The sequence below is a fragment of the Sorex araneus genome, chromosome 1, assembly GCF_027595985.1.
Source record: "Sorex araneus isolate mSorAra2 chromosome 1, mSorAra2.pri, whole genome shotgun sequence".
Taxonomy (NCBI): domain Eukaryota; kingdom Metazoa; phylum Chordata; class Mammalia; order Eulipotyphla; family Soricidae; genus Sorex; species Sorex araneus.
The window spans coordinates 216212523-216227283 of NC_073302.1; positions in this window are offsets into that span (position 1 = coordinate 216212523).

Sequence of the window (14761 nt, forward strand, 5' to 3'; positions counted from 1 at the left end):
TTCTAATCTTTTGTTATATATCTCGCCAAGCAATCACTGGAGTACATGTTAATAATAATAATAAAAAAATCAGTCTCTCATTAAATATAAAAAACTAGAGATTTGCTTAGGATTTGGGGGTCTATAATTAATGCCACTTATAAATTTCATGTTAGCCTCCTTTATCTGATGACCCATAATTTCAAAACTTTTACAATGCAGAACAACTCAGAAACTGCTGCTATAATTATTAAGGCATCTATAAAGTAGGGGTACATTTCCTTTGTAAAAAAATTTTGAATTTATATTTATTTTTCATAGTTTTAAAATGTGAGTAAGCTGGGTTCCGAAAAGGTTTCAGCACGATCAACATATCCACACCGTGACCAAGCTCATTGAAGTTTCGAGAGAGTTCAAGATGCCGCTCTGTCTAATGTTCATCGATTAAAGAAGGCCTTTGATTCTGTTGAGACTGAAGTGGTCACCGAAGCCCTGGACAAACAGGGCATTCAAACTCAGTATATCAGGATCCTCCATGAGCTGTATTACACATTCACCACCAGGGTCTCACCATTCTACAAGGAAGTGATCATTGACATAAAGAGAGGGGTTCGGCAGGGCGATACCATTTCACTGAAACTCTTCAGTGCCACCCTCGAGAACATCACGAGACTACTGGAATAGGAAGGAATGGAGTGAAGATAGATGGTCGGCAACTACACTACCTCCTCTTTGCTGATGACATTGTTCTCATAACACCAAACATTAGCCAAACGGCACAAATGCTGGCCAACTTCATGGAGTGTGGAAAGGTCGGACTGCAGCTGAAACTCACAAAGACAATGTTCATGAGAAACAGACTAGTCCCTGACGATCCATTTGCTCTCAATGGAAGTAACATCTCTGAAGGCAGCAGCTATGTGTATCTGGGTCAAAAACACAACATGAGGAACAACTTGGTGCCAAAACTGTGCAGGAGGCAGAGAGCAGCGTAGAACAACTTCAAGAGCATCGAAGTAGTGGTTAAGAGGACAAAGAACCTCTGGCTCCAGGCACATCTTTTCGACTCCACCATTCTTCCTGCACTAACATACGCCTCAAAGACCTGTGCCCTACAAAAACAGGATGACAATGATATTTGGATATCCAAAAGAGGAATCAAAAGAGCCATGCTTATGGTGTGAGATGATATCTTATTGTTGTTTTGATTGCATTTCCCTGATCACTAGTAATGTGGAGCATTTTTCATGTGCCTTTTGGCCATTTGTATTTCTTTTTTGTGGAAAGTTGTGTTCATTTCTTCTCTCCATTTTTTTGATGGGGTTGGAGTTTTTTTCTTATACAATTCTACTAGTGTCTTGTATATCCTGGATATTAATCCCTTATCAGATGGGTATTAGGTAAATATTCTTTCCCATTCTGTGGGCTTTAGAAACTTTGGTACATCTATACAATGAAATACTATGCAGCTGTTAGGAGAGCTGAAGTCATGAAGTTTGCTTATAAATGGGTAGACAATGAGAGTATCATGCTCAGTGAAATGAGTCAGAAAGAGAGGGACAGACATAGAAGGACTGCACTCATTTGTGGAGTATAGAATAATATCACATGAGGCTGACACCCAACGACAGTGGATACAAGGGCCAAGAGGATTGCCCCTAAGCTGGAAGACTGCTTCATGAGCAGAGAGGAGAAGACAGATAGAATAGAGAAGGAAACACTAAGAAAATGATTGTTGGAGGAATCGTTCAGGATGGGAGATGTGTGCCAAAAGTATGTAATGGACCCAACATGATGACCTCTCAGTGTCTGTGTTGCAAGCCATAATTCCCAAAAGTAGAGAGAGAGTATGGGGAATATTGTCTGCCATGAAGGCAGGGGGAGGGTGGGAAAGTGGGTTTATACTGGGGATATTGGTGATGGTGAGTGTGCACTGGTGGAGGAATCAGTGTTTGATCATTGTGTGATTGTGACCCAAATGCGGAAGCTTGTAACTATCTCGAAGTGATTCAATAAAATTTAAAATTAAAAAAAAGAACTATGCTTGGAGTATCACGTTTCACTCAAGTGAGAGAAGGAATCTGGCGTTTGGACCTCCGTCAATGATCAAGAATCAGGGACGCTGTCTCTTTTGCCAAGGCGTTGAAAATCAGATGGGTCAGACACGAAATGCGACTTAAAGATGACCTCTGGACTAGAGCTGTTACAGACTAGATTCCATGGGACATCAAAAATTCCATGTGGCTGCCCACCTACCAGATGGTCAGACTTGTTTGTCAAGACCCTGAATGAATGGTTTGAGGCTCTTCCTGTTCCTGGAGCGATCAGATGCCACTGGGCTACACTAGCACGCGACAGGGACGAATAGAGATGTTACTGGTGCTCATTCAAGCAAATCGACAAACAACGAGATGACAAGTGGTACAAGTGATTGCTTTAACAACCATTTGACACTGATTTGGAGAAATAGAGCAATCTGTATTAATGAAGGAATTATTTAAATAAAAACAAAAATATTATATCACTTTACCTTACCTGGCATTTTTCTTAGACACTAGCAATATTCATTTCTCTATAACAGCATCCCATAGTTCAATCTCCCAAATGCTGAAAAGTATTTATAGAGAAATGCCTGCTTTCTAGGTATGCCTGGAGCCAAAGTTTTCGAAAAGAAGTTTCATAACTTTGTCATTTATATTTCTTGTTGATACCAATGAACTGTTATAAAAATCATAACATCGGTTTTGTTTAGCAATTTCATAGACTTTATTCTTGCTGAAATATATAAGGCATGGCTCATTTGTGCTCATTGGGGTACATGCATATAGTTTCCAAATTCACTTTTGAAATTCCATTTGAAAATATGTATATTCCAGAGTATTTACAAGAGCAAGAGCAGGAATAGAGGTGCATGTTTTGCATGGGGCCGACTCCAGTTTCAAACCTGACACCACATAGTCTTCCAAGTGTAGATAAATGTGGACCTCAAGGTCCACATCACCCTAGGTGTGCCCTGGGAGTTGAGTTGACCCAGATAATCCTAGCCCCACGGGGTAGTGTGTGGCTAAGCAGCACCACATCCTCAAACCTTCACAATGAACTGCAAATCAATTTGGACTAAAAATCACTTGGAGGGACCACAGGTGTCAGAATACATCTTGGGGTGTGCCAGCAACCCTGAACCTCCCCCCACCCCATACGCTTTCTATTTTTAGTTCATTTAGTATAAAATACACCAGTGACCAGTAGAAGAGCTATTGTCCTGTTAGCCGAATGACCTCCTTTTTAATTTCTTATAGGCTGTGTTACAACCCTTGGTAAACTCATCCCAAATGTAGAACTATCAAGCTTTAGCTCCTATTTTGCATTTAAAGATTATTCTCTGTTCTGCTGTCACTACTTCTTCTAAACTTTTCAGGGTGTTATTTTATATGTATTTTTTAGTTTTAACCTTAAACCAAGTAGTTGCATAACAAGAACTTTTCATAAAGTCCCCCTTTTTATTTATCAAAGAAAGCTGAGTCTGAATTGTTTGAATTATCCTAACTTAAAATGGCAAGCTTCTAAAAACAGAATCCCTGCTTTTCTTAAGGGTGTTTGGCAGAATCTAGGACACTCCAGGTGCCATGTATCCACATAAAGGTTTCTTTCTTTATGCATAAAAAGAACAGGCAAGTATTTATGAAGCTAATGCCAAAGGCAGAATAAATCCTGAAAATCTCCTCAACTTAAGACCATTGAGAAAATAGATTATGGGAAACTTAACAGCCTTGTTTCTAAAACACAACTCTATTCTTCCTAATGCACTATTTTATTTGTAAAGTGAATTCTAGATTAAAATGTTAAATAAAGGGAAGAGTAATATTTCTATAGAGGTGAACTCACAAGATATATTAAGAACCAATGGTAGAAATTTATTAAACGTTACACCTTCAAAATTACTGCATGTTGTACATAAACACAATGGAATACTATTCAGCATTAAGAAAAAAAAAGTTGAACCTTGCCTTTGCTACAACGTGCTTCGAACTAGCTGATGTTGTGTATTGTTAAATAGATCTTAGGGAGAACTACAAGTGTTATATTATCTCACTCATAAGTTATATATGAAGGGAAAAAAACAAGGGCATGAGGAGTAGCCAGTGAAATCTTTTCCTTGAACCTTGACTACAGTGCTGAGCTGATCATGTTAAGAGTGGAAATAGAGTAGAAGTAACAAAGGAACAGACTTAAAAAACAGACTTTTTTTTAAAGAAGTTTTATTGGATCTAATGCGCCACTATTGGGAAGAATGAATAAAGAGAGGCTGCTAAAATCTCAGGGCGAGGATGAATGGAGATGTTACCGAGACCGCTCGAGCAAATCCTTGATCAAGGGGATGAGAGTGTATACACGCCTTTTGGAGAGCCCGGCAAGCTTCCGAGAGTATTCCACCCGCATGGCAGAGCCTGGAAAGTTACCCATGGCATATTCGATATGCCAAAAACAGTAATGCTAGGTCTCATTCCCCTGATCCTGAAAGAGCCTCCAATTGTTGGGAAAGACGTAAGGAGATGCTGCTTTAATCTCAGGGCTGAGAGGAATAGAGATGTTACTGGCACCCGCTCGAGTAAATTGACAAGCACCGGGATGACAGTGATACAGTGATACAGTGATATTGGATCAGCATGAGAGAGAGTTACAAACTTGCATGATTATATTTCAGTGATACAATGATTAAGCACCCATCCCTCCACCAGTGCCCATTTCCCACCACTATTGTTTCCAGTGTCCCACCCACCACCCCACCCCATCCCACTCCCTGCCTCTGTGGCAGGTACTATCCTTCTTACTCTCTCTTTAATTTTAGGCATTATGGTTTCCAATACAGATACTCAGAGGCCAGAGTGGATTGACTTTGGTGATAGTGGGTGTGCAGTAACTTTGTAAACCCAAAGTATAAACATCAAGATTACTATAACCAAGTTATTACCTCAACAGCAATCATTTTTTAAAAATTGAAAAAAAACTACAATACGTTTACACACTTCTAAACTAATTCAAATGTTCAATTTTGTTTTATCTTAGTGTACAGTGGTGATATTAAAAATGATTATATCTCTATTATCTCTAGGTCTAGCTCTGTCTCAGATTCTAGATTCTACCTATATATGTACCATACTATATCTAAATATATATCTTGATCAAATCTTCTGTTTTCCTGTATGTTTTACTAATATTTACTTTGTTTGTGGAAGCACTGTAGTAGCACTGTCAACCCATTGTTCAGTGATTTGGTCGAGTGGGCACCAGTAATGTCTCCATTGTGACATATTGTTACTGTTTTTGGCATATTGAATATGCCACGGGTAGCTTGCCAGGCTCTGCCGTGTGGGCAGAATACTCTTGGTAGCCTGCCGGGCTCTCTGAGAGGGATGGAGGAATCAAACCCGGGTCAGCCACGTGCAAGGCAAATGCCCTGCCCGCTGTGCTATCGCTCCAGCCCAAAGAAAGATAAATTATATAAAGAACATTTCACCATTATACAGCTTCAATAATTATCAACAATTTGGCATTCTTGATTCATTAAGTCTATGACTTCTGATCCTGAGATGTTTCAAAACATTCTAAATTTAATTTCTCTCTATGTTATTGAAAAGTAAATCTCTCAAAAGGATGAAAATTAACAGATCAAGGAAGGCCTGACTTTGATGTAAAAATATTACAAGTAATCACTATTAGTAACCTAGCTTTTTCCTTTGTTATCTTGACATAAGGAGTCCAAAGAAGTGAAGAAATACCTTACCCTGTAAAATGGCGTAGTCTTTAAGTCAAGACGTAAAGATCAGTCTGGAATCTGTAGATCAACACTAAACCTGTAGATCTCCATTTTTTTCCTAGTATATCCCTGACCTAATAACCGATTCTTCCCAAACCATTGGCACCTCAGATAATCAGATATGCTACATTGCTAGACAACATTCTGAACATTTGTAACTTGCAGCATGCCAGCATTTAAAAGATTAAGTAACACTTATTTTTCCCATCAGGGTATCTATTAGTCTATATGGTTTCTATATAGTCATATTTTGCTGACCTTTTGAGTTCAATTTTCTCCTCTCTCCCTCCCTCCCTCCCTTCACCCCCTCCCTCCCTCCCTCCCTCACCTTCCCTCCCTCCGTTCCTCCTTCCCTCCCTCCTTCCTTACTCTCCTTCCTCCCTCTCAGAGAGATGGCAAGCTACCAAGAGTATATCACCTGCAAGGCAGAGCCTGGCAAGTTAACTGTGGCATATTCAATATACCGAAAACAGTAACAAGTCTCACGATGGAGATGTTACTGGTGCCCGCTCGAGCAAATTGATGAGCAATGGTATAACAGTGACAATGACAGAAAGCCCAGTTGCCCTTAATTCCTAGCATTCCAAGAGTAGGGTCTTGATGAAGGGATTGATTGGATGGACCCAGAGCAAGCTTCAAGCTACCCTAGCACGGAAAGTTAACAAGATAAGCACCATAAGTATAATAAGTTAAAAGCATGGTCACGGACAAACTCTGTCATGACCCAAAAAGAAGTAACTGAGTCAGTATCCTGCTGGGGTTAGGAAGGACTAACCTGGACTGAGGACTGTGGTCTGGGGTATATATCGAGATGTCCCCAGGAATAGCCAACCTATTAGCTTAATATACTTCCTACTGTGTTCATACAAAATGACTAGAAATATTATAAAAAGTAAATTCATAATGATTGTTTAAACAGATGACTAGCTGAGGAAAGGAGACAGCAATATACCCTGGATGGAATCCAGCCTCTGAGTGGATCTCCCAGTAATCTGGAGTGTGGAACCCTCAGATGAGATTCTGTCCTTGAGTTAGTCTCCTAGAACTTCCCCTGAAGGAGTGGCTTTACATCTTCCCATTGTTATAACAACGTTCAACCCCACCTATGTGTATCCCCACCCTTCATGACTGCTATGTAAAGATGCTGTAAGGAAAAAGGTGAAAATAAGACTATGAGTAGACTAGACGGGGTCGGATACAGCAAAGGAGAGGACTTTGAGGTCTGTGAGGAGACTCAGATAATGGAAATATTGCGACAGGGATTATGACCAAAACTGAGACTGCGACTGTGCAGTAGGGAGAGATCGGACTACGCTGGGGAGGAGAGAGAAATATACTCACTACTAACAAGACTCGATCCCCATTTCTCCACTCCCCCAGTCCTTCATCCATCCATTGCTGTGGGCCAGTCCAGGGAAATGGTTCTCAGCCACCAAAGCCTAGAGTCCAATGCCTCCCCCCCACCCCACTCCCCCCAGCCATGTAATTTCTCTTGAAACTCAGACAATGCATAAACATGTGAATGAATGAAGCATGGCTATGATTCTTTCAGTATTGAGTATTAGGAGTGCTTTATTTCCACTTTTATAATTTCATGCATTGATATATTGAAGATGCATTAATCACTCAATGTGGGGTGGTAGAGGCTAAGAGGGGAACTGAATTAGGCAAGAAGTGTGGCCTGGAAGCTTTAGTGAGCTCTTTATAGTCCAAGGCCATGTCTCTGCAGTGTGTATGCTTAATGCTCTCATCAACCATCCTTTAGTCAGAATCTGAGTGCAGAAAAGTTAAATATTTGGGTCTAAAAATTGAGAGTTTTCCAGACAATTGTCCAAAGAATGAAGATTTGAATGGGGAGTGATTTTTATATTATGCTTTTATTTGTTTTGTGCTGTGTGTGTGTGTGTGTGTGTGTGTGTGTGTGTGTGTGTAATGTGTGTTATGAGGGTGTGTCACACATGGCTATTCTCAGGGCTTACGCTGGGCCCTATATTCAGGAATCTTCTGGAATAACTCAGAAGACCATATATTGTGCTAGGATTGAAACTTCTTTGTCTATGCAAGGTATAGGCCTCACTTTCTATACTATTTCTCTGCCTCAGTATTATCAGGATGGAGCCATAGCACAGCGGGTAGGGCATTTGCCTTGCACGTGGCTGACCCTGGTTTGATTCCTCTGTCCCTCTCAGAGAGCCTGGCAAGCTGCTGAGAGTATTCCGCCCACACAGCAGAGCCTGGCAAGCTCCTCATGGCATATTCGATATGCCAAAAACAGTAACAACAAGTCTCATAATAGAGACCTTACTGGTGCCCGCTCTAGCAAATTGATGAACAATGGGAAGACAGTGCTACAGACAGTGTTACAGTTCTATTCTGGGTAAAGAAGAAATTGATAAAAGATAGATAATAGCAAAAAAAGAGAAGTTATTAATTTGGAAAGTTGATGAAGCTAAGATCAATTAATATGATAATTTAGATTCATTATATAAGTTGTCATTCATTTACAAATATAAGTTTCTGTATATCTAAAATTCAGAATGAACCAAAACATGAGAATTGTGGGATAGTCAACATTTTTAGTAAGCACATGATGGAACATATGATGGTCATGCCTTATAGAAAGCTCTAAAGATTAACACTGATTTAAAAAATAATTATGAGTTCAGCTCAGAGTTTATGTTTATGCTTTTGACAGAAACAATCGCCAAACCACATCACTTCAGAGTTCTCAAGACTTTCAATATCCTGCATTACTTGCTAATAGTTTATTGTATTGATTTCTGAAATTTATTGTATATATGATATATTATAGGTGAATAAAACAAATCTTCTAAGAAAACTTAATCAAGTCTAATTATTTAACCAATATTCACGAAGAGAGGGGAATTTGGGGGAAGAAATTAACTACACATACAAGAAGAGTATAATTTATTATTTTATGCTCAAACTCACTTCTCAGTATTGTGTAGCTTCAAAGTATAGACATGGTTCAAACCTGCTGTGTTTGAAATTATCCACATTAAGCACACATGGGTGTGATTAGTGCAATGAATCAGATTAGAATTTGATCTTAATGTATTTATTTATATCTTTATTCTTATGAGACAATGATTTGGATGATTGTATTATTTAAAAATGTCCTAAAGTTTATAAAAATTGAACTAAAAAAGGGTAGAGGAGAAAAGTAATATCTGTAAGCTCATAATATGTGAAAATAGTGCCAGTATCTCACTCTCTCTTGGAGGCATTCTCTGATATTTCCAGTGCACTGAATAGGAAAAAAAAAAAAAAAAACAGCAATCACAGCGTTACGCTGCCAAAAGCAATGAAACTGTTATTTCTTTTTAAATGAGTGAACCTAAAAACAAATTAAGTAAAATGATTACCTTCTTTCCCAGCTTGTCAGGAGTTCCAAAGTGTTCATTTGCAATGACACTTGGTGGAATATTACTCCACCCTCCTCAGAAGGCCCAAATGCTATTGAAATGCTAATGAAACTAATCAGGTTGTTTCTTTTTTGAACTTCCTTTTGTCCCTGAGTCTAAACTTTTCTGTAGGAGATGATGATTTCACTTGCTTATTTATTTTTTGTCAAGTCTTTACATTCTATTGTCTCAAGGTAAAAATCAGGAACATGGGATTATAATATTTTTTAAAGTCATTTTTTCAAAATGATTAAATCACTTCTCGATTTTAATTTCAACTTGATAGTTGAAATGATCACATCCGGGGGCTTCAGAACGCAGAGACTAAACAGCTAGCATAAGGACTGCCAAAGTACTTTATTTCAAAGGCAACTGCAGATTTTGAGAGCTGGCTTCTCTTAGGCTATATTTTGACTGTGGTGCAACAAGAAGCAGAAAGACACTTTGGACAAAGGTTAATGTTCTAATTAGCAGAAATAATTCCATTTGGGAAAGGTCAGATGTTTTTGATATGGTCATATTCATTTTATTTTCTACTTTTATTTTTAATGCACTATATATTTGGGGAAGGTTTGTGTGTGACTCCCCAGAGGTGCTTACAAACCTGAGGGCCCCTCCACTGAATACTTATAATTCAAACTTGACATTTCTGAATTTGACTATTGTGGCCGGGCTATTTGGGGCTGGTGGTGCTGAGAGCCCTAAGGGTTATCTGTAGGTCATGTGATTCTGGGAATTGAATTCCAGGCCCCTTGCATGCCAGGCATGAACTCCAGCTTTCTCTCTTTGGTTCTAATAGTATATGAGAAAGCTTTATGAGAAAGCTAGCAAAGCACACTCAGAAGGACTATGCTTTAGATCCATGTAATTATCACCAAGCCAGGAGCGCTCTATTCTCCCCATATTAATTCTATCCAGTTGTTATTTTAGACTATTCATAGACATGATGCCATTTTGGAAGGAGGTGAATTCCAGATTATGAGTTTAAAACCATAGGTTCTGATTGTAGATCTCTGGCACACTTGTTATGCATTTTATATGTGATATCCAGCAAAGAATGAAAATAATTTATATATATGTATACCTTTTAGAGTATTTTAAAGGAACGTAAACTATTATTTGGCAAATCATTTGGTATATCTAAAGGAGATTCCTTTGGAAATTTTGTTTATCTTCGTCATAATTTCCGTTTATTTGTTGCTTTTTAAATTTAAGATGTGATCATTCTATCAGAGCCCGGCAAGCTACTGAGAGTATTCCGCCCACATGGCAGAGCCTGGCAAGCAACCCGTGGCATATTCAAAATGCCAAAAACAGTAATGATAGGATTCATTCCCCTGACCCTGAAATAGCCTCCAATCATTGGGAAAGATGTGTAAAGAGAGGCTGCTAAAATCTCAGGGCTGAGTGTAATAGAGACATTACTGGTGCCCATTCTAGTAAATCGATGAACAATGGGATGACAGTGATACAGTGATCATTCTATACATAATAAATAAAAGGGGAAACTTTACCACCTTGAATACATACTTGAGCAAAATGGGTTAACTGATACATTATTTTTGTTTTCACAATCTAAAAAATAGAAGACTTTGAATGCTATAATATTGTCTAATAACAAAATTGTGCAAAAAAATGTACTGGTGTCCTTCATTATTCACAGATGCTACAAAGAGTCTCAGATGATATAAAAGCTTTCTCTTCTACCAATCCTAGGCTGCTCAGAGAAGATTGTAAAATTATATTTAAAAACAAAACATTTACTGTTAGATACTTATCACAAAGGCAACGTATATTTGTCAATATTAGATTTGAGAGAAATTTAGTGGAGGTTTCTCTAGCAATGTCATTCCATGCCACTTCTGTGATACCAGATCCAGCTATGCAGTTCAGGTACTTGGGTATACAACACAGTGTTAGCCTGGCCTGGTAGTCCAGGAGACTATGAGAATCCAATAAAAGAAAGCTAGCAACATTCAAGATCAAACTCTATCCCTCATCCATGCATGACTTGTACTCACAACCTCAAGCCTTCTCTTGACCCCTATTTTCCAAATGTCATTTTATCTACGCCACATTTTTATGATTTACAAATACCCTATACTGGTTGAGGATACAGTCATGAAAATTTTGATTTTTTTATACAGAGTATTCAGCTAAAATTGCAAATTGTTCTTTGATTGATACTTGCAGGAGGAATTTGAGAATAAAGGTCAACAATGTATCATGCCATTTAATGATACTAAACAAAAAAGGCTATGAAAATGCTATCTCTGTTTGTGCATGGGATATTACTATTCACTGAGATCCATACCCACCTAGTTGCTCATTTGCTTATATAATGACTAATATATTTCTTGTTGAACACCACCTGTGCTCCAGGCACTAGTTTAAACATTGAGACCCAGAGCAAATACTACCCATATTTCTGGTCCTCATTTCAAAGCATGAGATTCCAGCTTCTTACTTTCTACTTTCCACTCTCAGTCCCACTCCAGTGCTTTGACATTTTTTGCTGTTTCTGTTTAGAAAAACTTTTCAATCACATTGTTGTTAAGAGGCTTCTTAGGATTTAATTTTTGCTGTTGATTTCTACTCTCAACTTAAGTACTTAATACTCTGCAAGATTCAGCCATACGAAGCAAGCTGGTCTCAGTGGGCCCTGCCATTTACATCATGTCACCATATTTTATCTTCATGAACTGTTTTTAAATCTGAATTATGCTGTCAATATATTTGTTTCATTTTTATTTTCTATCCCCTAATTTGTATTTATGCTTTGGGAGGTCAGGAGGCAGTCTCTTATTTTTTATGGTTTTCCCCATTTGTACAGGATAAGTGGCTCAATAAATGTGTGTGTTTGTGATTATACTTTGTAGGAAAAAAATCTTGTGAATTGTATCATATTTTGTTTTATTTCGAGGAAGGCACACTCGTGGTGTTCAGTGCTTATTCCTGTCTCTATGCTTGGGTATCTCTCCTGGTGGGGCTCAGGGCAGTCTATGTGGTGCCAGGGATCAAGGTTGGGTTAGCCATGAGAAAGGCTACCGCACGCTACTCACTGCACTATTGTTCCAGACTCTAAATTGTAGCACTGTAGCACTGTCATCCTGCTCTTCATTGATTTGCTAGAGCGGGCACTGGTAACGTCTCATTGTGAGATTTGTTGTTACTGTTTTGGGCATATCAAATACGCCACGGGGAGCTTGCCAGGCTCTACCATGCAGGCAGGATACTCTCAGTAGACAGAGGAATCGAACCCAGGTTGGCCACATGCAAGGCAATTGTATCTTATTTTAATACCTCATCATCCTAAATGGATGGTGGACATACAGGACACCCAGGCTCTGTCTTTACTGTTCAAGTGCCACTGTTTCTAGTATTGTTGCATGACTTCTGCAGCTTTCTATATACACTGGCAAGATTCTTTGGTCAAACAAGGGGAAGACTATACTAGGCAATTATAAGGCTACAATTTTCATGCCCTACCTACCCTACACAGCCAGAGAGCTTTAAAGCCAGCAAAGCACTTTGTTTTGTTAACTCAAGCCAAATTGCATTTCAAGTACCTTGGATGAACTGGGACACTAGCTTTACTAGTGATTGGCTTGCCCTGCCCCTGTCTCTTCTCTGGCTCTGCTAGGTCACATCACTATGAATTATGATTATCTTCTGCCTGTGCACATAGCACCGGATTCCTCCACATTCAGTACTAGCTTCTCACTTAGGGAAGTCATAGTCGACTTGAACTTGACAGGATTTCACAGCTTTGAGATTTGCTCTTCTGTTCAGATAGGGTAAAAGCTAGTCTCTGTAGCCTTTAGTGCTATGATAACTCAGTTCCTTGCCTTGTTATGTAAAATTTTGATTCTAGAGATAGCAAACTTAGGGGAGGGTTAGAATTAGGCAGATCTGTGGTGCTCACTGGTCAGTCTGCATCTTGACATAATTTGCAAATGAGTGAAATCATTGGTTAGAGTCCTATTTGGCCACTGCAACTATAATGCTTTCCTCTGCCCAGCTCAGTTTCTACTGGTTGAAATCCAGAGTGTCCTCCCACTGTGGTGTGAAATCAGATAAAGGGGTCCCATAAACACATATGTGCTGCTGGGCCTCTAGTTGCTCAGCCTGGGTCTGCTGGAAGCAGAGTGTCCACCTGTCCGTGCCCCAGTCCCCTGGCCAGGGTGTGGGATGGAAGGTGGGCAATGCAGTCAAGTTGTTATGATTCCTCTTTCCCTGCGACAACATTCTTTGTGATGCATTGGCTTTACCCCTGTCTTCCAGGATTCTCTCAGTCATGTTCTGTTCTTAAATAGTTATAATTGCATCTCTGGCAACAGGAATACCTTTGTTTCCATTTTAATATGATCATTCTAAATAGATTATATCCATATCTTTTTTTTTTCTTTTTGGGTCACACCCAGCGATGCTCAAGGGTTACTCCTGGCTTTGCACTCAGGAATCTCACTCAGGCTTCCTGGCGGTGTTCAGGGGACCATATGGGATACTGGGAATCGAACCCGGGCTGCATGCAAGGCAAATGCCCTACCTGCTGTGCTATTGCTACAGCCCCTATATCCATATCTTTCTATTGCTCCATATATATATAAATATGTATATGCATATATATGTGCATCTAGCTAGCTATCTAGCTATAATATCAAAATACAAGTTGTGGGATACCACAATGGTTTTCTGGGGTCTCTTGATCTATGTTAGATTATGGTTATACCTAGGACTATACCCACTCAGAAGTCCATGTGGTACTAGAGATTAAAGTTGTGTTGGCAGATACAAGCTCTGCCTTATTTCCCTGCATATATGCATATAAATGTATATATATATATGTACTCTCTATATATGTATCTATGTGTATATATTTTTTATTATAAGGGATTCAAAATGTACAGAGAGAAGACATACCTGCAGTTCTCTGATCTGATTCTAATCAGTGATTTCATTCATTTGCAGCACCAAGTCAAGAAGGTCACTAACCAGATATTTGACAGATCTGTCTGATTCCTATATTTACCTATATTTGCTATTTCTAGAACCCAGGTTGCCCAGTAATTATTCAATCAAGGTATGTAATATAGCAAAGATTTTCAGAGTGCTTTTGAAGCAGGGTCGGCTGAGAAATTATGAAGGCACGAATTCTAAATCAGAACTCTGAGAACAGGTTTCAGCAGTTTTTAGAGTTTGAGATCAAGAGCTTCTAAGGTGATTTTTTCAATGCATGCTAAAATATGATAATCATTAGAATGAAATGCTGGGGTGTTCTCATAGTCAAAAAGAGTCAGCATTGGGGCCAGAGAGATAGTACAGTCAGTAGGGGGTTTGCCTTGCACAGGGCCAACCCAGGTTTGATCCCAGCCATTCCATATGCCCCCCGCACAGCACCACCTGGAGTAATTCCTGAGTGCAGAGCCAGGAGTAACCCCTGAGCATCACCAGGTCTGATACAAAAAGGAAAAAAAAAGAATCAGCATAATGGTGGATTTGCCCTAAACTCTTCTCTAAACATTTATTTACTTATTTA